The 27,301-nt window shown below is 39.4% G+C and overlaps 1 protein-coding gene across 2 annotated transcripts in view; it reads right to left on the bottom strand.

The window, feature by feature from the left end:
• Positions 1-27,301, bottom strand: part of GNG2 (G protein subunit gamma 2) — a 139,086-nt gene that overhangs the window by 95,609 nt on the left and 16,176 nt on the right. The window contains exon 2 of one of the 2 annotated variants that reach the window (XM_033416249.2): positions 22,641-22,681. The exons of the other annotated variant lie outside the window; for it this stretch is intronic. The gene's annotated coding sequence lies outside the window, so the exon portion shown is untranslated. The remainder of the gene's footprint in view (positions 1-22,640; positions 22,682-27,301) is intronic. 2 annotated transcript variants of the gene reach the window in all.

Here is a 27,301-nt window from a genome sequence, read left to right as displayed (position 1 = left end):
ACAGTAGTTGTGGCTCGTGGGCTCTAGAGCGCAGGCTCAGTCGTTGTGGTGCACGGGCTTAGGTGCTCCACAGCATGTGGGATCCTTCTGGACCAGGGCTTGAAACCCTGTCCCCTGCATTGGCAGGCAGATTCCTGTGCCACCAGGGAAGTCCCTATTTGACATTGCTAAAGAGTAGATCTTGGGCTTCCCTGGTGGCGCAGTGGTTGAGAGTCCGCCTGCCGATGCAGGGGACACGGGTTTGTGCCCCAGTCCGGGAAGATCCCACATGCCGCAGAGCAGCTGGGCCTGTGAGCCATGGCCGCTGAGCCTGCGCGTCCGGAGCCTGTGCTCCGCAACGGGAGAGGCCACAACAGTAAGAGGCCCGCGTACCGAAAAAAAAAAAAAAAGAGTAGATCTTAAAAGTTCTCATCCCAAGAAAAATAAATTTGTAACTGTGTGGTGATGGATATAAACTAGACTTATCATGGTGAAAATTTTGCAATATATACACATATTGAATCATTATGTTGTATGTTGTACACGCAAAACTAGTGTGTTATATATTAATTATATCTCAATTTAAATAAAAAGAAAAGAAAGCAAGGGACAGTGACTTGGCCCTAGCAACACTTGTCTGGGAAGTTCTTCCCTGTAGTGGCAGGGACTGCAAAGTTACAGAGCTGAAGGACTCTGCAATGAAACAAACATTTGTGTTCAATGCACCTCCTACCATTTTTTGGTTGTTGTTATTTTTAATTCATACAAAGAACTTTCCCTGGTCCTTTGTGGCTATTTTGTTTGTTCCATTGGGCTTTTGTTAGAGCTATTATTTTCACAGTTTTTTCTTTCTTTGTTTTTTGGCCATGCCACGCAGCATATGGGATCTTAGTTCCCTGACCAGGGATTGAACCCATGTCCCCTGCAGTGGAAGCACAGAGTCCTAACCACTGGACCGCCAGGGTAGTCCCCTCTTTCTTTTTTTAATGAGTGATCTTTTCAGCTTTGTTTCATGTTACTTTCTTGTATTTTTCACTTTTATTAAACAGGAATGAGGAAGTAAGGAAAGAACTCTGAGGACAATCCTTATTCCTGGCCAGGTCTGTGGTGTTCCTTCCTATACTTACCCCAACACACGTCTACATCAGACCCAGAAAAACCTAAATGCAGGGCTCTTTCTACCCTTAAAATTGTTCATGCAAGTCATTCAAAAGAACCACTAAGAAAGAAAGAAATTCTCTGTCCTTTCCTGTATAATTTAAATATTTCACAATCATTTGTAAGCAATAATATTAGCCTCAAAGGTTGGAATAATACCACTCCAAATTTTTCAGAATATGAGATGTATAAACGAGAATCTGTGGTCTCTAACATAGGTAACCACAGTTCAGAGACAATTCACTTGAGAAACCAGGGCCTTGGAGGGAAAACAAAATAAATGGAAAACAATACCCTGAGAGAAAGAACCTTCTAGAGAACACTCAGAGTGTTAAATCCACAGTCAAAGGATTGAGCTCCTTTCATAGTGACCTGCCTCCCAACAACCTCATTTCAAGGCAGGACTTGGAAAGACTATTACTATTATGCAGATATTTCCCACGGTCTTCCTTTAAAACATTATTCCTTCAATACATTGTAGGACATGTGGCTGTTATAACCCTGTGGGACCCTGGCCTCAAACCTGGCAGGGCCAAGGACATGTTCTGTCTACCTGGCCCCAGTCAGCTCCATCTAGCCTTTCACCAAAGGAGTTCCCTGCCCTCCCAAAACGAGATAAGATGAGCAGGGCCCCAGACTATTTGGTAATCTCCTCAGGGAAATACAGACCATATTGCAGACAGGCTTATGTCCCTGGAAAGCAAATTTGATCACTGATTCCCCCACCCAATAAATTTTTCATCAAACTTCTCAATCCATCTCTCCTTCTTGAAGTGACCACTAGAGTTCTGATTCAATTGCAAACTTGGTTCCATCTGTATAACCTGCTCAACTGATACCTCTCAATTCTAACATTATCCTTTTTACATCACAGCTTCATGCTCACAACTTTCCCTGGAGTTGTGAGTGACATAACCCTGCCACATCTATCCTCATTCTTGTTAGCTATAGGAGCCATCAGCTGCATGGCCTCAGGAAGTCTCTTTCCTCCTCAAGACGATCAAGCCAAGGAAACTTACACATTTCCTAACTATAAGTGAATGAATGGTTTGACTCAACTATATCCACTCCAGATTAGGCCGGATGGTCCAACTCTACTCAGTGTTAGTCAACCAGGAGGTATACAACACTTACTCCCAAATTTCAAAAGGCTAAAGCTCTTCCCTGGCCCTGAGGGCTCCTGGAATATACCCTATGATGTCAACCTTCACTCTTGGAAGTGAAGTTTTCCCCCAAGGAGAAAACTCACTCTAATATCACCACTTGTACATTTTATCATTATTCGCTTCGTCCTTTTGTTTCTAACGGTTTCCCCCTTTATCCATTTTGTTGTGATATTCTCAGATATTATTATTCTCCCTTTGCTTATAATTTGCTTAATTAATGTATCATAGTCCTGACTTGTATTTTAATATATAATCTTTTGTTTTAACTACATCTGTTTTATGTGGCATAATTAAATTTATATCTGTTATGATAGTTATATTTGGACCATCAGCTATCATTCTTTATTTCATCTTATTTTTGCTATTTCTTATTTATGCTTAATACATGCCATTGGTATTAATTAAACACTGTATATATACTCCTTTCTCCTTTCTTATTATTATTATTTTTTTTTTTTTGCTGTACGCGGGCCTCTCACTGTTGTGGCCTCTCCCTCTGCGGAGCACAGGCCCCGGACGCGCAGGCCCAGCGGCCACGGCTCACGGGCCCAGCCGCTCCACGGCATGTGGGATCCTCCCGGACCGGGGCACGAACCCGCGTCCCCTGCATCGGCAGGCGGACTCCCAACCACTGCACCACCAGGGAAGCCCTCTCCTTTCTTTTGAAATATGTTCGGAAGAAAACATTGAGTAAAACTATTTTCACTTAAATCTGTACACCAACACACACACAACCATGTCGACAATCATCAAATTCATTTTTCTGTTGTTTTCTAGTTATAGCCATGATAATAAACATCATATCCTTAGGCTTTTTCTTTTTTTATATGAGTAAAAAATATATATGAGTTATTGGCTTCAGCTCTTCCCTATCTTATCTAATTCTTAGTTTTTGGACTGTTATTCTGAAACTTCTACTTTTCTTGGGGGTTCAGAAAGACATGAATTCAAATTCTAACTCTACTACTCACCAAAGGGAGTTCCTTAACTTCTCTGAGACTGTTTTTTCATCTGAAACCAGGGGATCATACCATTAGGGTTTTTTGAAGATTAAATGAAACAATGTATAGTAAAGAACTTGATACACAGCAGTTGCTCCCTAAATATTAGTTCCCTTCCTCTCTTCCTTTTACACTTTAGATCACAATCCCATTCTGAAATGGGATGATATGGTCAGAAGCATTGATCCCTCCTAGTTGATGTTTTTTGTCTCCCATCTTGAGTTAAGGCAGCCACAATATGAAGAAGTTCTTGTTTTGGATCCAAACTGTCAGTGACAATTTGGGGTTGGTGGGATATGTGAAAATCTTTCTTTATGCTTTCCCAAATGAATGACACCTTGCCTGGATCATTTTTTTTTTTTTTTCTTAAAAAGAGCTATAGATGTTGTTTCATTTCCTTCGGGAGTTCATGGTCTCAATTGTGGCTGCATCTGAAATCATTATTTGAATATTATCTGGACTTTCTTTCCAGATGTTTTAAAATTTCTTCCTCACTAAAGATTGAAGATGTTATAAGTAGTAAATATCTTGATATCTTTCTCTGGGTGTTCATTTCCATTTATAGACCAAGTCTTTAATCAATTCTGAAAACACTTTTACCTTAAATTGTTGATTCTTCAAAATTTTATTGGCTCAAGTACTTACTCTATTATTTTTAAGTTAAAATACTATGCTCAGTTTTCTAGAAATGAGTCATTTTGATCCACCACTATTTATATACGTTTACTTAAGCCATCTAATTTTGGATTTCATTCAGTAGTTAATAAGCATACTACCCTAATTAACTATTTAGCAGTTATCAATGTAAACTCTTCACTACTTCTAGAAATGTCCTTATTTATGGTATTGCAATTTCACTACATGGCTTTCGCTTCATGGCCTTATATCTTCTTTCTTATCATTTAGGGTATATTTGAGTCACCTTTTTTCTTTTACAAATTTTTTTTAATTTACTTATTTATTTGTTTTTGGCTGCGTTGGGTCTTTGTTGCTGCACATGGGCTTTCTCTAGTTGCGGTGAGCAGGGGTTACTCTTCATTGCAGTGTGCGGGCTTCTCAGCGCGGTGGCCTCTCTTGCTGCGGAGCACGGGCTCTAGGTGTGCAAACTTCAGTAGTTGTGGCACGTGGGCTCAGTAGCTGTAGCTCGCGGGCTCTAGAGTGCAGGCTCAGTAGTTGTAGTGCACGGGCTTAGTTGCTCTGAGGCATGTGGGATCTTCCTGGACCAGGGCTCATACCCGTGTCCCCTGCATTGGCAGGTGGATTCTTAACCACTGTGCCACCAGGGAAGTCCCTATTTGAGACATTTTTTGAACTCTGAGACTTTTTGGTTGTTCTGTATCAGACAATTTTAAAGTTTATTGTTCTTTTGTAATTTTGTTCTTTGGAATTGCAACATTTAAAATTTAGTTGGGTTATTTTGAAAATTCTTCTCTGATTTGCTTTTTGAATACTGAGGTTATGCTATTAAAGATGTTTGCTTGAGACATTTTCATTGGCATTTTAATGGGTTTAATATGAAGAAGGCTGTCTACACTGCTACTTAGGCTATTGGTTTCCAAGAGGTAAAAATATTTCTACTTGTAAATTCTAGTCTTTAAAAGTAAATACTGGAGCACCATAGATATTTTTTAAACAGATGATAAATCATTATCCAATAAGTAATATTCCTCATCTATTTCATATCTTGAAGTTTTATCTTCAAATAAGCCTCTATACAGATAAAATTATGCTTCAAAGAAAACTAAAATGTAAATATAGTAATTAGTTTCTTCTAAGATCCCACCTTTAAATAAGTCGTGTCTAATCCAGAACTAAGAGAAGAAATGACATGCCTAACAACACAAAGCTCAGAGTGCAGCCTTCACCTGCCCCACGTTAGCAAAGTTGGAATGAGGTCAAGTAGCACAGAGGTTTTTCCTTTTTTGGCCGTGTTGGGTCTTTGTGGCTATGTGCAGTCTTTCTCTAGCTGTGGTGAGCAGGGGCTACTCTTCGTTGCAGTGTGAGGGCTTCCCATTGTCATGGGTTCTCTTGTTGCAGAGCATGGGCTCTAGGCACGCGGGCCTCAGTAGTCGTGGCACATGTGGTGAGTAGTTGTGGCTTGTGGGCTCTAGAGCGCAGGCTCAGTAGTTGTGGCGCACAGGCTTAGTTGTTCTGCAGCATATGGGATCTTCCTGGGCCAGGGATCAAACCCGTGCCCCCTGCATTGGCAGGCGGACTCTTAACAACTGCACCACCGGGGAAGCCCCACAAAGCTCTTCTTTAACAGTCTTTAAGTCAGCTTATCACATCTGTCCTGGGGGACGGGACCTAGGGACTCTTCTGTATTTTAGCCTGAGAACAAGTTTTACCCGTAACAGAAGGAAAGCAATTTATATTTATCTTTTATCTAGCCATTTAACCAAATTTCCAATTCCGAAAGAAAACAAAAACTCTTATATACTGAGGAATACATTTTAAAAGAAAGCTCAGTATTTATTTGAAAACCATTATAAAGTGTTTTTAAAGTATAAAACAAGACTTGAACAGAGAGACTTCCTGGATGGAAAAAACTGAATGTAAAAAAGTTGATCCTTTCCAAATTAATATATAATTTTTTTTTTTTTCGGTATACGGGTCTCTCACTGTTGTGGCTCTCCCATTGTGGAGCACAGGCTCCGGACGTGCAGGCTTAGCGGCCATGGCTCACGGGCGCAGCCGCTCCGTGGCATGTGGGATCTTCCTGGACCGGTGCATGAACCCGTGTCCCCTGCATCGGCAGGTGGACTCTCAACCACTGCGCCACCAGGGAAGCCCTAATATATAATTTTAATGCAGTTTTAATCAGAATCTCCACTGAGATTTTAGATTGTAACAAAATGAGTCTAAAATTTATTGGGAAAAAATGCCAAACAACACCAAGAAATATTTTTAAAGAAGAGTAAAATGGGACTCAGTTGCTTTTCTATATACTAAAACCTAAACTATAACTACTATAATCAAGATACAGGATTGGAATTGATACAGGAATGGAAAATAGACTCAGGAAATATAATACAAGGTATAGAAATTGATAGAAGTATATGTGGAACAATATATGACTAAGGCAGCATCTCAATTCACAGATAAAGTACATGGTGTCATCAAACTTGTTATACATTTGAAAGAACATAAATTTACATTCATATCTCATACCATATACAAAATATATTCTAGATGAATTTAATATATGTATTTTTTAAATAAATCAATCAAAATATTAGAAGAAGAGTTAAAAGGATACTGGTTTGGATAGATTAAGCCTTCCTAAGAGAGAAACCATAAAGGAAAAGATAGATATATGTGACTAAATATTGGGTTGGCCCAAAAGTTCATACCTTACAGAAAAACCCGAGTGAACTTTTTGGCCAGCCCAATATAAAAAAAGTTTGTATGGCAAAAGAGAATATAAACAAAATCAAAGACAAATAGTAGACTGGGAAATATAGAACTGTATCATGTAGAACAAACAAAATATTACTATCATTAATAAACTAAGAGCTCCCTACAAATTGAGGCGTCAAATCACCTTCAAGAGGCATGAGAAAAGGATATGAAAACAATTCACAGAAGAAATGCAAAGGAACAATAAAACATGAAAATATGCTCAACCTCACCAAAATTCAAGGGAATATAAATGAAAATAGAATATACCATTTTTCACCTAGTAGAGTAACAATACTCAATGATGACTACAACATAGAAAACAAGCCGTCTCACACTTGCTAATGGAAGCCTGAACTGGTACGTTTTTGGAAAGGAATCTGGCAACATACTTTAAAATTTGAGATGCATGTGTCCTTTGACTCAACCCCTTGTCCCCTCCCCTTCCCCACCAGAGTGAAGCACTGGTATATAAGAAGAGGTTAGTTACAGGAAACACAAGCACAACCAAGGGAGACAATGTTAATTTCTCTCCACAGGGGTCAGTGGAGTGAATACAATGCAATCATTAACATGAGTGAGTTACAGCCAAACCTATGAGCTGGGTGAATGTCTGTGACATTTATCATGAAAACATAGCTGCATGGGAACGCTTACATTTGAAAAATCCTCAAAGATAGGATATGTGTGATTGAACTGTACAAAATTGCTGATATTCAACTCTTTTTGATCTAATAAAATGGCAGTCTCATAAATCACAATATAACATAAATTTTTACATATTTATGAGCATGAAAAAAATGTAGACTGATACACCCCAAGCATTAACACTGGTAACCTGCTTGGGGGGGGCGGGTAAGGGAGGAAAGGAGAAATGAACAACTTCTTCATACATCTTTGCACTGTTTTACTTGTTAAAAATTTTGCAAATTAAACATATCTAATAAATAAAAATGTAAAGAAAAAACAAAAGAAACAAGACTCTCAGGCTGGCTATTACCTGAAAATATATCTAGGGGCAGCATCTATAGCAATGGTCCATTTAACTTTATCGAATGTAGTGAACAAAAACCAATTTATTTCCTTGTCTCTTTCAACAAGATGGTTCAAAATAAAAACCCAACCAATTATTTGTTACCTAAAACAAATTTCAGAATTTGCAGTAAGATTAGGAAAAACAAAGATTCAGAGAACATTAAGTATTGACAGGTGCAGCAAGAGGACCACTTTTACACTGCTAATGAAGAGTAAATTGATGTAATCACTTTCAAACAACTTGGCATTACCTAATAAAGTTGAGCATTGCATATTCTATGACCTAGCAACTGAATGCCAAAGTATATGTCCTAGAAAAACTCCTGGATAGGACTAGGACACATGTACAGAGTGTACTGTGCAGCATTTTCACGACAGCAAAAAGCTCGAAGCAACCCAAATGCCCCAAATGGGTAGAATGGATAAATAAAGTATGGTATATTTCACACAGAGGAAGAAGAATACTGATGTACTAGTTAATACTAGACAGCAGTGAAAATGAGTGAACTTTAGCTGCACACATTCACCTAGGTAATCTCAAAATAAAATGTTAGGTAAAAATCTAAGCCAGAGATAAAGTACGATTCCATTTCCAAAAGAGGTGACACTAAACAATTTAAGAAAAAGCAGGGAAATGACAAATAAAAAGTCCAGATTACAGCTTTATAGGAAGAGGCAGAAGGAGGAATGGGTCTGGGAGAAGCAAACAGGAGTCTTTAAAAGTGGTACTCATCATGGGGCTTCCCCGGTGGTCCAGTGGTAAGGAATCGCCCACCTTCCAGTGCAGGGGATGCAGGTTCGATCCCTGGTCGGGGAACTAAGATTCCACATGCTGCTGGACACCTAAGCCCCTACACCTCAACTAGAGAGAGAAAGCCAGCATGCCACAACTAGAGAGAAGTCTGCGCACTGCAATGAATATCCCGAGTGCTGGAACTAAGGCCCATCGCGGCCAAAAATTTTTTAAATCAATCAATCAATAAAATAAATATTAAAAAAGTGGTACTCATCAATAAAGCTAGAGGGAAAAAAGACAGGGAATGTATGTATGTTTGTTTTACTAACAGTCTTTCGTGTGTATATCTATGTGTGTATACATGCATATATTCTTTGGATGTATGGTATGTTTCACTCACACACACGTGTGCACACACAGAAAGAATCTAGGGCAATGCCTGCTTGTGCCTACAAAGCCTATCCTAGTACTGGAGAAGTCACTTAACCATCTTGCAGGTATGCTTTGCATTGTAAGTGCTTAATATATAAATGAATGGATATATTTTAGAGTAATACTCAAAGGAACAACCCTGGAAGCCATGTTCTTCCAGGGCCAGGGTAAAGTGGAAATTTCTCCCATGCAATTTTTTTGTAGTGTACCAGAAGCCGGAGAGAGTATAACAGAAAAATCCAAGATGAACACACACACAGACATACAATTTTTCAAGTCACCTTGGGAAAACTGTATTTGTTAAGTTGCAGCACAAAACAAAGGTAACATTTCTGGGTAGAGTTACATGGGTTTTACTTTCACCCCGGGTTATCCTTTTCATCCACTTTATGATTTAAACTAAATGACACCAAAACTCAAACCTTGGCTGGTAAGATTTTCAAAAGCAGGGGGAAAAAATGCTTTTTCTCGGTTACAAATTGTGAGTACCTATGAAATACTGATCTATTGGGAGTAGACCAGATGGTGCTCTGTTTCCAGATATTACAATGTTGGTCCTGATTCACTGCAGTGGAGCAGCTAAAAGCCTTCTATATAAGGCAGTGTTTCACCAGGTGAAGGAAGAAAATTAGAAAGGGAGGAAGTCTGTCCTTACTCTCATCCTCCACAGCTGTTGGAAACCAAAGTTGTTCCTCTAATTGAATCACTACTAATTCTAAGCTACTGGCTTCTTTCCTTTCCCAAGGATTATTTTGAATATTTGGACGTCTACTTTACTCTGTTCTGTCTACTGCTGTTAGGAGTTTGGTAAATAATTTGATTTAGCTAAGATGCTTTACTGACAGGATATCCTGTAGATGGTTAACTAAGGCTAGAGGAAAGAGTGATTAGACAATCTGAATGCACATTATTTTTAAAAGGAAAGGAAAAGACAAAAAAGTTAAAGTGGTACAGGCCCTTCATCGTCTCAAGTAAACCAAAACAATATGATGCCAAACTACCTCCCCAAATATGAGTTATTTACAGATGCGACATGTTTACTTCCTCATGCTAGAAAGTTCCATTTTGTGCTCATGACCTGGAAATGCAGGTGCAGCATAATCAACGAGGCTCTAAGTTTTCTCTTTAGCAAATGAAAAATGGGAAATTAAATTAATTGCTGTCCTTGAATGCTTTTCCCTAAGCAAAGGTGCACAGATTGCTTTTTTAAATATGGGCTTTATTGAAATATAATGCACATAAAATTTTACCCTTTTAAAGTATACACAATTCAGTGACTTTTAGAAAATTCAAAATTGTGCATCCAGGGGCTTCCCTGGTGGCACAGTGGTTGAGAGTCCGCCTGCTGATGCAGGGGACACGGGTTCGTGCCCCGGTCCGGGAGGATCCCACATGCCGCGGAGTGGCTGGGCCCATGACCCATGGCCTCTGGGCCTGCGCGTCCAGAGCCTGTGCTCCGCAACGGGAGAGGCCACAACAGTGAGAGGCCCGCGTACCACAAAAAAAAAAAAAAAAAAATTGTGCGTCCATCACCATTATTGAATTCCAGAGCATTTTCATCACCCCAAAAAGAAAATCCATAGTTTTTAGCAGTCACTCCCCATTTTCCCCTCCCCACTCCACCCAGCTCCTGCAACCATAAATCTACTCCTTATTTCTATGGATTTTCCTGTTCTGGACATTTCAATAAATGGAACCATATATCACATAGCCTGTTGTGCCTGGTTTCTTTCACTTAGGATAATGTTTTCAAGGTTCATCCACATTGTAGTATTGAATCAGTACTTCCTTTTTATGGCAAATAATATTCCATTGTATAGATATACCATAATTTTATCCATTCATCAGTCGATGGGCATTTGGCTTGATCATTAATGATAAAGAACAAAAGAAAGTCTAGAAAGCAGAAGGAAATGGCCCTCAGCTCAGAAACTCAACCTAAGCCCCAGACTAAGAGACAGTTACTGTGATACCTGCATTTATACCCCATTCTTGTAAACCACGCTATTCCTAGAGATTGTTACTAGAAATATCAGCTGTGGTAACACGGATAAGAAATTTTTTTTCTTATACTATTAGTGAAGGAAGAAGAAGGGAAACAGAATTAAAACATAATTGAGTAATATCCTTCAATAGGTGAGCAGATAAACAAATTGTGGCATACCAATAGTCTAGAATACTACTCGGTAATAAAAGGAATAACATATTGATACATACACCATGGAGGCATCTCCATGTAATTCTGCTGAGCAAAAGAAGCCAGACAAAAGTGAATACATAATATATAACTGCATTTACATAAACCCCTAGAAAATGCAAACTCTTCTAGACTGACAGAGAGCAGATCAGTGGTTGTCTGAAGATGGGAAAGGGGAAGAAGAGACTGTTACTGGGCATGAGGAAACCTTTGGATGGGTTTGTTCATTATTTTGATTGTGGCTATGCTGTCACGGATGTATGCAGCCAATATTCATCAACTTCATATACATATCATTTATTGTATGTCCATTATATTTTATGTCAATTATATCTCAATAGAGCTGTAAAGAAACACTGTTTTTTAAAAAGTAAGTCTACCTCCCCCCAAAAAGTGTTGGAATATGTGGAAAACACTGCCTTTATTTTGCATATATGGTTTCAATTAATTTTGTAACAAGTTAAATTACTCTCTTTTTACACACAAGGAAATTTGAGATTGAGAAAGCACAGAAATTTGCCAAGATGGTCACAGTCAGTACCAGGCTGAGATCTCAAAGTCCATGCCCTTTTCACTACACCACACTGCCTCTCACTGTTTCTGTTATAGACCCAACTCTTCTGGAATCCTTGGGTCCCAGCATTTCCCAAGTCAGGGAATTTTCTGGTCCACAGAAGTTTATGCTTTAGGGTGGTATTCCAAGTTTGTTTTCTTTTGCCTATCATTTTATGTTGCCACAAATGCCTCTCTAATTATGGGGATTTACCCGATTCAATTGATCGATTCATTCTCAGTGGATCAAAGTAGTTAATCTGGATTAGATCAAGGCAAGTAATCCTGGTCCCTAGGTCAAAGGAGTGAAAATAATTTGTCTGAGATTAAAAGCAAGCTGGACAAAACCAAAAACTGGCTACTCAACCCACCAGAAGTGGACATTGTACTTCTCTGGGACAATAGTCATTCCTTTGATTCCGGGAGGCCCACAAATGTGGACTATTCAGAGTTGCTCTGAGGTATCTAATTACTTTTTACCACCCCTTCCCCTAAACTTGAACTTCAAGTCTAGGTTGCCAGCCGAGTCTGAGCAGGACAAGCACGAGGGTGGTTTCGTCACCTCTGTACCTCCTCCAGATCGTGCTTCATCACACAAACAAGGGAATGTTCTCCAAACGCTACCAATCGCATTTGGGTCCATTTGAATAATATGGACCATGAACTTGATTAAATACAGTTAATGAAAAAGTGAAAGTTGGTTAAAACAATTTTTTTCTTTTTGATAAGACAGCTAGATTTGGGAGAGAAAGGGGTACTATTTCTTTCATGCAAGACTTTCACAATGAAGGTTAACTGTGCTGGATACCTTTCATTTGCCCCTCCAAACCCATTCTCCATCCTGTTCTACCCGGCTCTACACCCTAGGAGACTGAACTACAGACTCAGAGGCAGGCTTCCTTGTCTTCCAGTTAGGTTTGGTCAATGGGGAGCATAAGCAGATAGAAGGAAAGAGGAGAAGCATTTCAGGGTATTTGTTTCCTGGCATCCCTGCCTGCAGGGTCATTATAAGCTGGCTACAGCCCTTTCCTGGAGGTCACAGCTCCACTCAGGAGGATTCTCTTCTCCCAGCCCTCATCCTTTCCAGTCTACGGGTAGTAAAGGAGCCCTGAAAAGGTACACTCTCCCTTGCAGTTTCCCTATACTCTGCTCATGTCCTTGTAAATATTCTCTTTATTAAGCTCTCCTAAAATTAACTGATTTGAGGATGCCAACTGTTTTCAGTACAGTTGACATTTTCTGAGGGTTAAGAGCATGCTTATTCAGAAAATGAACTTATTCCAAGTCCTCAATTTATATGAAAACACTGACATTCATGGGGTTGATATCAAGCCCAGACAAAGATAAACAATGGCTAGGTGAAGTGTGGAGTGGGGTGGTCAAAGAGCACTGATTCAACCTTCCTGCCTTGGTGATTTTGTAAGTCAAAGGTTTAGATTTGCAAGAACAGTGAAAGTGGTGGATATATTTCTCAGATTTTAAAATGTGAGACATGTAAGACATTCAGGTTGCTATATCATGCTTCTTTATGCTTACAGACCATGTTTCCATGGTGACTTTGACCTTTTTGCACATGCTATTCTACTTAGATTGAGACTTTAAACCACTTTTTTTTTTGGCTTTAATGATCAAATTTAAAGAAAGATATGTTTGCTACAATAAAAACTGCCTAAATGGCAAATCTAAGAAAGAGAACAAATTTGTTCTGTGCCATCTGTTTTCTCTCACTGAGAGATATTATCATATATAGTGAAAAATGCTGTAGAAGTGAAGTGATGCTTCCTGTGTCATGCATAAGATGTAATTTCAAGTAGATTTTGATTACTTATAGTTTATATATCAAAGATGTAAGTCCCTTAAGGTAAAAGATGGATTTTGATCCTATCTAAGCCCAAAATAGCTAACCTCCCATCCCAAGAATCGCCTCAACTGTATCATTCCCAAATGAAGTACTAAAAATAGAATAGCCACTTTAAGGTTGATTTTCTTTGATGATGCCAAAATGTCATTTATAAATCTGTAAAGTTCTTTTAAGTGAAAAAGCTAAAATGTTGAAATATTAATATGATGTGTTTATTTTTGTTTGGTTTCTGTTATTGTGTGTATGTTTACCATGGATTAGGACAGGAGATAGAAAAAGGAAACTCATTGAATTAACCTGAGCCAGTGAGGTAAGATCTATCCCTGTATTTATGATGGGTATCTATTAGAACTTAAGAGTGTATGAAAGGGGATCCCCAAAGAAAATCTGGCAGCTTCCATTGACTTCGGCACAATACCAGATGGCTCTTGCAAAGCTCTCACTTCCTATTTTCCAAATGAGTGGTAATTTCATTCTTTCAACTTTTCCTAGTTCAATGCAACATATTAATGAATAATACCATCTTGCATTTGTACAGTGTTTTACAATGTACAAAGTACTTTCCTATTCATTATCTCAACTCATCTTTACAGTAGTTCAGATATACAGTACTTCAGGGAAAATATTAAAACCCCCATTTTACAGATGAGGAAACTAAGGCCCAAAGATATCACACAGGATTCCTTTAGTAGCAACTTGACTTAGGTTAGGTAAAAAATGGGAATATATTGGCTCACATCAACTGGATTGATGGACTCCAATTGTCACTGGGCTATCTCTTTCCTTCTCTTTATCGCTCTGTCTCTCTCTCTCTTTTGCTCCCCCTTTGTGCGTCAGACTTTACTCTATCAACAGACTGAAACATGGCCTTACATGATTCTTACTACCGTGAGACTAGAAAGGATAGGACCTCTCCTCCCTCAACTTGAGTTGGAAAATTCCAGAGAAAGAATCTATTGTCCCTTGCTGGGTTGCATGCCCACCCTTCAGACCAACTCCTGTAGCATGGTGATGAAATACTATGGCATCCCCAGCTTGGGTCAAGTCCCCAACCCTCTGGCCAGTACCACCCAAACAAACAGAACAGGAATAGACATAGCCAGTGAGGAAACTGTGAGGAGGGCATACGGACTGCATTAAACAACTTGTCCAAGGAGCAGAGTCAGAACAACTTCTAACTGGATCTTCAGACTGCAAGCCTCCCCTTCACTTCCAGCCTCCCAGTACAGGGACCACAATGGTGTCACCGAGCCCCTCTCTTCCTCATGGTTGCCAGTGCGGTCTGGTTCAAGGCTAAAACTTGGAAAAGACTCGATTCTCGTCCCAATCCTGTCACTCGTCAGCTGTGTTCATGGGCAAGTTACCTAACCTCTGGGAACCACAGCTTCCTCCTTTGTAAAATAAACAACTTCTGTGTCACAGGGTCATCAAAAGGATGAAGGGAGATAACGTACTCCAGATGACTTTGAAAATGATGAAGAACTACCTTAAGGTTTATTACTTACATTCTGTATGTAAATCTTACAGAGGCTAGAATTCACAGTAACAGTCTTCAGTTGTCACCCTCCCTACCACCAGCCCTCTGTTGGCATCATTTTGGTTCTGACATTTTTACTCTTTCAGTTTTAAAAAAGCACATTTCAAAAAAAAGCATCAAATGGTGTCTCAAAATGAAGAGATTTGGTCCAGAAGAGAAATTTAAGAACAGACGGTTTAATGGCACTCTTCATACTCACATTTCAATACAGATTAACCAGGAGATGGAAAATTTCTGGAGGGCACACACGATACTATTAACAGTGGTTATCTCTAGGGAGTGGGCTAGGAGTTGATGTTTGGAAAGAAACTTCTCTTTTTCATTTATTCCTGTGTCTACTACTTGAATTTTTAAAAATCTCACATATACATTCCTTTCATAATTAAAAAAACTAATTAAAAAATTAAAAGCTTAGTTATCACAGAAAAGGAATATGGTATATACCTAGAATAGTGTCTGACACTTAAAAAGCTTTCAATACATTCTGGCTTATTAATCAAAGTAGGCATTTCTAGTTACCACCTATCCAGCAAAGTAAAATCAACTTCACTAGAATAAAGGCCACCTCTCATCTCTGTGAATGTACATTTTCCATGAATCACATTGTGAGAAATGCTCATTACCACCTGCTGAGGATATGGTTTTAAACTCTTACACCTTCACACACCAAAACTGAAACCTACCTTCTTAACGCCCAATTATAAAACACAGTACATTGGGCTACCTCTCGACTCTATACTGTTCTTGTAAGCACACTGATTAACATCACACAGAGCATGCTGGGGTTCTAGGAACCATTCTATCTTACAGCTGGGGGTTTGCACGATATTTTCTAAGAAATTAAAGGTTACATGGCAGCATATGCCAAAGCTAAAAGACAGATTTAAACAGCATTTAAAAAATGATGCAATGGCTATGAAGTTTGGATGCTGTGCACCAGTTAAGTGCTATACTGGTTGCCTAGTTACATCTCTGCAAAAGGCCAAAAGAGTTGTCTCTAAATCTAGAAGTAATTAAAAACCTTAAAGTTTCACCATTAAACCAATGATTATGTGTGAAACCCTAGGCAGTCATCCCTTAAAATAAGTGCCCGTCAGACTTTGATCAGGTGGTAGCCCTTGGGAATGTCCAAGGAGATATTTTAATAAAAGACATTTCTATGTATGAAATTTTTTACCATGCTCACATTTCATTAAAGTTACCACATCTGGACTCTTCCTGTTTTGTCATATCCAATTGCAGTCCACTACTATAGGATATTAAAAAACTTTCTAACCTAGTTGATATAACTTCTATCCCGTGAGAGGTGGAAAAAAGTCCAGTGTTTTAAATTGTTAAACTTCAAAAAATTTTTTTTATTGCAATCAGCTTTGCAAATTATAGGCCAGTTTATAATCCACTAACAAAAACTATGCATCTTAATACTAACAGCTAGAGTCTTAACTCTATGAATTTCCTGATCGGTTCTGCCTGACAGACACTTTTAAGTCCAAATATCTTCTCCCAGTAATGGGACAGGATGAACAACAATTTTGGTCTAGAAATTTAAAAACGTGAGTGTATTAAAATGGATGAGACTTCCTCCAGAATTTGAAGATAGGGAGAAACAGTCTTTTTTTTTCTTCCTCTTGAAGTTCAACATTTTTTTTTGAGGTAAAATTCACAAAACATGAAATTAATCATTAACCACTTTAAAGTGTACAATTCAACAGCATTTAGTACATTTACGATGTCACGTAGCCATCATCCCTATTTAGTTCCAAGACATTTCTATTACCCCCAAAGAAACCCTGCACCAGAGTAGCTTGGATCATTTGGATCTCCTATTTACATTTACTCTGTAATTTCTCTTTGGAAAGGAATAAAAGAATCTGAGTTTAAACAACAGCATAAGGATTTCATCTCCTTTCATTTCTTCTGGAGCTTGTTTGATTCACAAAAAAAAAAAAAAACAGCTGAGGCTCAAAGCTGAAAGGAGGCTAGTCTTCACAAAATGAAACCAGGCAGGATTGAGAGTCTTAGAAGGAAGGAACCCCAAAAAGGGATTGACAAGAATATCAGAATAACTCACAATCTATCCAATCTATCCAATCTATCCTCATCAGAAACCCAGATCTTACCTCCAAGACTGATAGTGTTCAATCTTTTTTTTGGAAGAAAAAAAAAAGAATTGAAAGAGAATTCCTTGTACCTACCAACTAGAACAGTTTAGAAGACAGTAAACAAACATTAAAAAAATATATATATTGCCAGCTCCTCAAAGTCAAAGCCTGTTCTAGGGAAGCTAATGTACTGCCTTTCCAAGTACACTTACAAACTCTTTGTCCCAGTGGCTTAGAGAATAAAAATCTCCAAATGAAGGTCACAGAAATGTAAGAAATGAGGCTCCTTCTGTATTCCTGTTTTCCTGGTCTGGCTTTGCTGTGGGTGAGGGCAGGGCAGAGCGTTATGGAAGCATGGAGGAAGGGCTGAGTAAGAATCTTCACCCAGATGCAGCCAATTACTTACATCAGGGTAAGTAGCTCATGCTCTACCACTGGGAGTCAGAGAGCACCAATGTCTTAGAGCTGGATAAGACTCCAAGACATGATCCTCTCCAATCCCCTCCCCTTGGGCATCAAGATAGTATTCCTAGTACTTATCTATTCTTGAACATTCTGTGCTGTCTCTTAGAGGGAAAAAGTTCAATTTTGTTATACAAAAGGCAGGATTCAAACGAAGACAGCACCATGCTGCTTTGGCAAACTTGTAATTTCCATACATGCTGACATGCTGAAAAAGATCCAATGAGGTTCTGTGGTCACCTCAATAAGAAAGCTATTAAAGCTGTGATCATCAGAGATGCCATGCCAGTAACACTGGGGAATTAAAAGAGTGGGCCATGAAATCTAATTACATTTTATAAATGTTGCTGGTTCTTCTGAGTTGGTTTCGGGCAAACATGTATATGTGGATACAGATTTTTCCAGAGTTAGATTCACCCTTACCCTCAGCCCAAACCCTTGAGGTTACTGTCATTATTTCATTCAATCAGATTTTCTATTTTCACAATTCATTGGCATGACAGTCACTCTCCACTAGAGCTGTTTTTAGACAGGTAGGCGCCCAACTGTCCCAAATTACCCAGAACTCCAGGAGTTTTAGCACTGAAGCTCCCAAGTCCCAGGTAACCCCCCAGTCTTGGACAAATCAGGATGGTTCGTTACTCTACAGCTAGCCCTAAGTTTGGCCTTCAGATCTGTATTGCTGACCTGTCTTGAAGTGGATAAAAAGGGGACTCGCTACAAAAATAGCTGCAACATTTAAAATCTCCATCAAAAATTTCTGGCTAGGGACCTCCCTGGCAGCACAGTGGTTGAGAATCCGCCTGCCAACGCAGGGGACACGGGTTCGAGCCCTAGTCTGGGAAGATCCCACATGCCGCGGAACAACTAAGCCTGTGCGCCACAACTACTGAGCCTGCGTTCTAGAGCCCACGAGCCACAACTACTGAGCCCGTGTGCCACAACTACTGAAGCCCGTGCACCTAAAGCCCGTGCTCCACCACAAGAGAAGCCACCGCAATGAGAAGCCCGCGCACCGCAACGAAGAGTAGCCCCTGCTCACCGCAACTAGAGAAAGCCCGCGGGCAGCAACGAAGGCCCAATGCAGCCAAAAATAAATAAATAAAATATAAATAAAATTTTTAAAAATTCTGGCTATATTCTACCCTGGAGATGGTTTTTAAAAAATAACCCAGTGATCCATTTCATTCACTAGGTGAGCAATGGTTTCTTACTTTGTGGGTATGACTTACCTAATGTATGGTGGAAATTAAACCATACTTAGAAATTAGCTATAATAAATACCACTACAGTAAGGTCCTAAAATATTATGTTATTTTTTCCTCCAACTTCCACATGTTAGAGCCTAATAAATAAAGCACAATGTGACAGGCAGACATAACAGCATAAAATAAAAATCTCACATTTCTTTGGTACCATTCAAAGACCTTGGAACCTGCACACTGTAGGCAAACTCTCCAGAGTTGGAGAAATGCCAAAGGCAGCACGCTCTCCAGAGGCCACACCCATAGTACCAGAAAGTCTGGCCAAGGAAGGAGCCATTGGACTTCAACCTGTCCACTTGATCCAATGCCAAATACTCCAAGAAAACTAAAAGCCTTCAGTGCCTGTATTTACAAACAGGTTTTGCAGAGTCAAGACAAGAACTTGCTTCATCAACTTGGGAACCCTAAGCCTTCTCAACTCTATACAATGAAATGTAAGATAATCCTATCTCTGCTACCTGAGGCATTTCTACCTTTCTGAACAATTAACCTCTTTTACTTTGTAGTAGGCAGAATAATAGCCCCCAAATAGGTCCATGCCCTAATCCCTGGAACCTGTGAATATATAAACTTACGTGGAAAAAGGGACTTTGAAGATATGATTAAATTAAGGACCTTGGGATGGGGAGAGTATCTTGTATTATCTAGGTGTGCCAAATCTTATCTCATGGGTCCTTAAAGTCAAAGAACATTTCCTGGCTCAGTTCAGAGGAATGAATATGGTGGAAAGACATACGGAGATGGAAGGCTGCTGGCTTTGAAAATGGAAGAAAGGGGACTCTAGAATTCTTCCCTAGAGCCTCCAGAAAGGAACACAGCTCTGTCAGTACTTTGCCTTTAAACCAGTGAGATCTCTACAGAACCTAACTTGCAGAACTGTAAGATAACATATTCGTATTTGGTGGATTTGTTTTAATCCATCAAGTTTGTTACAATTTGTTACAGCAGCAAACAAGAAAGGAATACATCCTTCATCACTGCTGTTCAATTTGCATAATGCCTTAGTAGTGTTTTGCTTTAAATCTCAATATTTGACCATTTCTTGCCTAGTGTTTAATTTGCTTCTCTGTACAGACATAAAAAATAGATTTGGTACTAGAACAAATATGCTCAAAATCCCTCCAACAGTGCAAAACAATATTTCCTTTTACATGTCTATTTTGTTTAGTTTCTTTCTTTAGTTTGTTAGCACAGAGACCACTTACATAAGGAACTACTTTGCATAACTGAAACCAGTAATTTTGCATGAAGCAAAAATGCTTGTAGGTAAGAGTAACATGACAAACAACCTCTTTAAAGGTGTGTAACGACACAGTAGTTCTCAATGTCTCCTTAGGGCACTCTGGATACCCCAATGGCTGGAAGATGCCACTGGCCTTTTGTGAGCCAAGGACAGGGATACCAGAGAATACGAGGAAGAATTGCCCCATTCAACGTGTCAGCAACCCGCACCGAGAAACTCTGCTTGGATTGATTTGAAACATTTAAATACAGTGATTAGTATGAAAGAAATCAACACCAACATCAGACAGAGAACATGAAAAACTTATTTTAAAAGCCTTCATTAATAATAATATTTGGTAGAGTGTAGGGATGGCTTAGCCCTCACCTGAAGATATTAAGTACTTAACGCCAAAAGAACCTCATTATGGGGTTGCAAAAGCTATACATGGCATTAAAAGCACACATACACACAGGCCTTCCTTCTAATAAGCTCTAGACCAGAGATTCTCAGTCGTGACTACACATTGTAATCACCTGGGGAGATCTTATAAACTACAGATGTTCAGACCCCTCCCCAAGGGATTCTGACTCAAGTGGTCTGGGTAGGGTTTACATATCAGTGCTTTCAAACACTTCCCTGGAGATTCTGATGTGCACCCAGGACTGAGAATCACTGCTCTGTACCATCCATGAGCAGTCTATTGGACATATCCGTCTGGATGTGGCCACTCCACAGATTTGAATCTGTTCCTCTCTTCCTGTATCTGTAGCCCAGTTATCATCACTCACTGAATTTCCCAAAAGACAAATTGGGGAGTTTTTCTAAATGTCCTCCTCTCCTTCATCTTCAATCAGCAATTTCATCAGTTCTCCCATATCCAGCCCATCATTTGCAAATCCAAGAAGTCTACTGGTCTCCCTTCCATTAGCTTTTCTCTATTTTTTCTCTTAAGAAGGTTTTGATACTAGTAAATACTAAATATCGGCTGAATGAGTACATGGATAAATGGCTAGCTTCAGCAAAGTAAGTTAGGTTAAAAGCAGGTTTTATTTTTTATTTGCATTTTGCTGTAGCCACTAAATAGTTGTATAAACAATTAAAAATCCAACAGCCAAATTCATGCCATCATCATATAATCCAATGCTCCAATGGGAAAAGAAGAGAAGGGGTGGAGGTATAGATGAAACAATACTGGTCATGAGTTATAATTGTTAAAACTGAGTGATAGGGATATAGAAGTTCATTATATTATCCTCTCTATTTGGTATATGCTTGAAATTTATCAGAATGAAGTTAATTTTAAAATGGGGGGGAGGACTTCCCTGGTGGTGCAGTGGTTAAGAATCCACCTGCCAATGCAGGGGACATGGGTTCGAGCCCTGGTCTGGGAAGATCCCACACACCGTGGAGCAACTAAGCCCATGCGCCACAATCACTGAGCCTGCGCTCTAGAACCCACGAGCCACAACTACTGAGCCCTCATGCCACAACTACTGAAGCCCACGTGCCTAGAGCCTGTGCTCCACAACAAGAGAAGCCACCGCAATGAGAAGCCCATGCACCACAACGAAGAGTAGCTCCCACTCGCCGCAACTAGAGAAAGCTCATGCGCAGCAACGAAGACCCAACGCAGCCAAAAAATAAATAAATTTATAAATAAAATTAAATAAAATAAAATGGGGGGAAGTCCATGTCAGGACTAAAGGAAACTGCATCTCGGTTGGGGAGAGAAAACACATTATCACCTGTCTCAGCAATACGGTGACCTTTCAAGTCTACAGCTAGATTCAAATGGCTTTATTCAGTTTCAAAAGCCAAGTCAGTTTCTTCAAGAAGAAACCCCACCAGTATTAAATTGACCTTTTATTGTGACTGTTGCTGCTGCTGAAAAAGCCCTTATAATGTCTACAACCAATCTGTTAAGAACAGGGTTTACACTTCTCTGGGCTAATCTACTCTGACATCTGTCTTTCACTATCCTCAATGGCTGCCACCAATTAATCACGTTCGGTGCCATAGAGACACAATTTGTTAAGGCAGTGACCTCAAAGGCTTCCAAGCTCAGGTTTTTAGAAGAAAATGGGTGAAATCTGAGTGAGAAATCTGATTGTTTTGTTTTGTTTTGTTTGCGTTATGCGGGCCTCTCACTGTTGGGGCCTCTCCCGTTGCGGAGCACAGGCTCCGGACATGCAGGCTCAGCAGCCATGGCTCACGGGCCCAGCCGCTCCGCGGCATGTGGGATCTTCCCGGACCGGGGCACGAACCTGTGTCCCCTGCATCGGCAGGTGGACTCTCAACCACTGCGCCACCAGGGAAGCCCCGAGAAATCTGATTTTTAACTATCATTAAGGAGAGCCATTTTTTTTCCGTTTAAATCCTAAAGTCATGTCAACATTGCTAAAGACTATGAATGTTTCTTTTTGATCAACATCACATGTTAAATGCTTTCATCTCTAGGCTTAAGATTTTTCTTTAACTCTTGAAGTTCTGATTAGATTTAAGGTCCTAGAAGAAAATATTTCAGAATTCTTACCTCTTCAGTTCCCAAAGCCTGAAGCTCACTGGCAGATCTGGCTGTTGAGAAAGCAGAGTGGAGAATGTATTGGTTTTTTTTTTTTTAAAAAAAGAGAAATAACATGATACATAAAAGCTGAACAAGCAAATAAATGTTTCTGTAAATAGGGTTTGGTGGTGATGGCTGAATAGCTCAAGGGGCAGAGGGGCTCACAGGTCTACCTTTCTGAGCCAAGAAACAAACATTTTGTTAACTCTTTTTCTTTGAAGAAACAGATTTGTGAAAATAGGAGTCCCTTTCTTTGTGAACTTCCCTAACCTGAAAGAAAACATGAAAATACCAAGTCGGCTTGGGAACCTAGGGCAAGCACAGTTCTTGGTGACAGAGGCTGTGTACCGCTGAGATGAATAAGAACAAGCTTTCCTCCTGACCTAACTTGATTAGCTCCCAGCAGGACCGAAGTCCCAGATACACTCTTTCTCCAGGTGTTAGGGACAGGGGTGGGGCTCCATTCGTGTATATCTAACCCTTTAAGAGGGTAGGTTGGACAAGTTAATGGTTAAAAAACATCGTTAGCATCCAAAGCTGAAGGCTGTTTAGAAGTAGAAACACCTATACCCTTAGCCACTCACGATCTTTGGGATGCTGGGCAGAGTCGGCCTAATTCTGCCTTGTGTGAGTGTGGTTCGTATCTAAGAAAGTTCCTGTCTTTACTTCTGAAAAGATATCCAGCAGCCAGCTCAAAGGGAACCGCCTAAGCCTCAGGGAACGCTTTACCATTCATATTTTGCTGTGTCTCAGAACTAAGAGTTACTTAGCATCTAGAGCATTATGACTGAGAGTGTAAATCAGATTCATGTTGGGTCCTGAGACCAAATGAACAGCAGTGTCTCTAGAGATCTCCCATTGCCTAAGACTGGCACGTGTGCTAAAATCTCAGCCCAACTGATTATATTCCCAGATGACTATACGGGACCATATGTTTTTAAATGAGCCAACATTATTAGAAAACCATTATCTCATGATTAATGACAGCAAAGGAAACAAAAACAAGCCAAGGGCAGAAAACAACCTATTTTCAGAGAATAAACCCTAGGGATAACAATGATTAGTGGGACTTGCAAAATAAGCCTCGAAGGGAGCTCTGAGTCCAGCACTCTCATACGTTCTTGGGAGAGCATAAATCAACACAATCTCTCTGGAAAGCAGTTGGGCAATATTTATCAAGATTCCAAATATGTTCTCACCCATTGTCTTGGTGATGTCACTCCTTGACTTGATCCAAAAAATGCAAAGTATAGACAAAGAAGTATTACCAAGGTGTTAGAAATAGCCTAAATATGAATAACATAACCATTAAGTAAAACAGAAAAATTCCACACGATGGAACTTGGAAACAATAAATACAAAAAATTTAAGTGATGAGGAAGAATACACACGGAATAAAGTTATGCGAAAAGAGAATACAACATTATATATAGAGTATGACCTCAGCTAATTTTCTAATATCTATCTATTATATATATGCATTTTTGAATACATTTTCATATTTTTAATATTCTAATATATCACATACAATATTTTCTAGTAAATATTATACATATCTTTCTGATACATATTTTTCTAGAAAAAAGATTGGAAGAAGGTATGTCAAAATGTTAACAGTGTATTATCCCTTTTGTATAGAAAATGGAAGTACCAGAAATTGCTAGATATGCCCCAGTATCTGCTTTCCCCTTCTTCCATGCTTGTGATAGAATCTAAGCTAGGCACATACATGTCAAGAATAACTGCTTTTCCCAGCCTCCCTTGTTGCTAGGTGTGTGGCCATGTGACAAAGTTCAAGGGGATTGCTGCAGCAGTGATGGGTGCAACTTCTGGGTCATGCCGTCCCCTTTCCAACTTTCTCCCTTCCTACTAGCTATAGTGAGGTCCTTATGGTAGGAAGCCACTTTAGACCATAAAGCAAAGAAAATATGCTTGGAATGATGTAACAGTATGATAGAAGGAGACTGGATACCTGGATGATCTTGTGGAGGAGAGTTACCTTGCCAGCCCTGGACCACACACCTCTGGATTGTTATGTGAGAGAGAAATAACTTCTCACTTCTGTAAGCCACTGTGAAATCAGGTCTCTGTTCTATGTGGTTCAACCAAAAACCTAATTAATGGAAGGGGTCAGTCTTAATTTTTTTTTTTACACTTTAAGTATTTTCCAAATTTTCAACGATCACCATGAATTACTTTCACCATCAGAAAAAGTTTAAGTTAAGTATTGTTTACTAATCTTAAAAAGATTAAGACAGCATAGAATGAAGTTTGGGTAACATGTGCCTTCTTCCCACATATGAGAGGAAAAATGAAATCCAGTTTTAAGAAATAGTTTTTACACCATATGCCAGGGCAAAATCACACACAAACTCCCTGCATTTGCATGACCCTTTAATCAAACTCCATGGCACTTTATTTCAAGCCTTTTGAAAAATAGTTTTAATAAGGAAAAGTTGTAGAAATAAAATCTGCATGAGGAATACTCTAAAAAAACCTCTAGTCAATGTATTATCCATTTAAGAGGATACCTAGGCTTCTTAAAGTAAATCTTAAATCATTCTTAAAAACCAGTTTTGTAGGTGCACTAACTCATACCTTTAACTTAAGGGTGTTGATTGTTCTCCATACAGAATCATAATGAATCACTCCTCAGTAATCCCACTTTGTTGACTGTCCATCAAAAAAGCATGTATGTTGGGATTTCCCTGGTGGTGCAGCGGTTAAGAATCTATCTGCCAATGCAGGGGACACAGGTTTGAGCCCTGGTCCAGGAAGATCTCACATGCTGTGGAGCAACTAAGCCCGTGCACCACTATGCCACTATGCCACTATGCCACAGTAGCCCGAATGCTACTGAGCCTGTGCTCTAGAGCCCACGAGCCACAACTGCTGAGCCCGCGCACCACAACTACTGAAGCCTGCACACCTGGAGCCCATGCTCCACCACAAGAGAAGCCACTGCAATGAGAGGCCTGAGCACAGCAATGAAGAGTAGCCCCTGTTCACCACAACTAGAGAAAGCCCACGTGCAGCAATGAAGACCCAACGCAGCCAAAAAATTAGTAAATAAATGGGGGAAAAAATAAAGCACGTATGTTGATTTTACTTTCCCCTGGTGTGATGACAGATTTGGCAGAGTTCACATAACCTCCTTGGTCTCCTCTGTGATCCAGGGACCTATATTATAAGATGACTGTCCAAGATAAAGGAGTCATATCTACTCCATAAAATAGAGAAAAGAGACCTGGTCTACTTGGGGATCAGATCTGAAACAATGGCCTCACTAAAACCCGTCTCTAACTGTATTAGAATAATGCACTGAGGAGCGTTTAAATCTGTAATAATATTATGCCAGTGGCATTTTGGCACCTTTTAGAGACTCACTAAAGCCCTGTGCACCTTCACACCAGACACTTACCGGGTAGATCTAAGAGACTTATATGTAATTATATAGCAGATAAAGGACCAATCTACCCCCCTTCTTCCTGAGAGAATGCCAAATGGCCCTTTTCTCTCCTGTGAATCACAACACCCAACAGTAAAACGGCTAACTTATATTCAGTAACAAAGGGAGGATGCCAGAGTTTCTTTAATTCCCTCTCAGGACAACTGTGCCAGTACATTTTCAAGAAACCCTACACTCTCGTGATAGTCAAATTGAAGCTGATAGTCAACGCTCTGAATTCTCAGTTTTTCTCCGCCTCTTCCCTTTACAGGAACATAAGCAACCCAACTCCACAGGCCTAATTACCATAGTAACACCATGCACCGTGATTATGAGTGTGTTTGTTTTTTAAAATGACTCACAGATTGTTCCCCCAGAAACCCCAGACACACAGGTTTCTGGCTGGTTTATAAAATCTATCCAAAGTTTTCTTGCAAATATCTTGCTCTTCATAGCACAACTGGTGTGACAGCAAGAGAGTCATCAAATCAATATGCCCATCTCCTTAAGGATGAAAAAACCCCACTTGGTTTTTTAAACACTCCAAGATTAATCAATTTAAAACTCGGGTTAATAATGAAATTAATTTGAGTTTGTACACTGGAGAAAAGTAATCTGTTTCTAATTTAAATAATTAAGGTAGTTCATAATGTAGTTTTAGGGACCCAAATAAAATTATCAGGTGAAATAAAATCAACAGTAAAAATTATCAAATAAAATAGCCTACATCGGTGCATACATGGGCGATCATATGTAAAGTGTTTTAAAAGAATAAATGTAAGTCCTTTTTTTAAAATTAAAAATGCGTTTTCTTTTCCTTAATACTGTCTGATTGTAACAATATAACTTGATTCTAGGGTAAATGTAAGTCTTAATGCCGAGATGTTTTAAAATTAAGGTCTAAAATAAAGAGATTTATTTTTAAAAAGCAAACATGAAAGAGTCCAGATATTTGGAAGAACTGTGGACTACTTCCATCTATTTATCAATACGTATTATTTAAGACCCTCTATGTACTAAGCACCACTGTTTATAACTGAACATTGTAATAGGGCTTAGGGAAGACTATTTTCTTACTGAAGACAAAGGTCATGGGCATGGCTGAGTCCTTCATCTTCTCTCAGAAGATCCTTTGTGTCACAAGGCACCATTCTGGATGAGCTTTTAGTGAGAGGGACCATGA

This window comes from Orcinus orca, chromosome 2, assembly GCF_937001465.1.
Source record: "Orcinus orca chromosome 2, mOrcOrc1.1, whole genome shotgun sequence".
Lineage (NCBI taxonomy): Eukaryota > Metazoa > Chordata > Mammalia > Artiodactyla > Delphinidae > Orcinus > Orcinus orca.
Note: the sequence above shows the minus strand (reverse complement) of the source record. Positions and strands in the feature narration are given on the sequence as shown.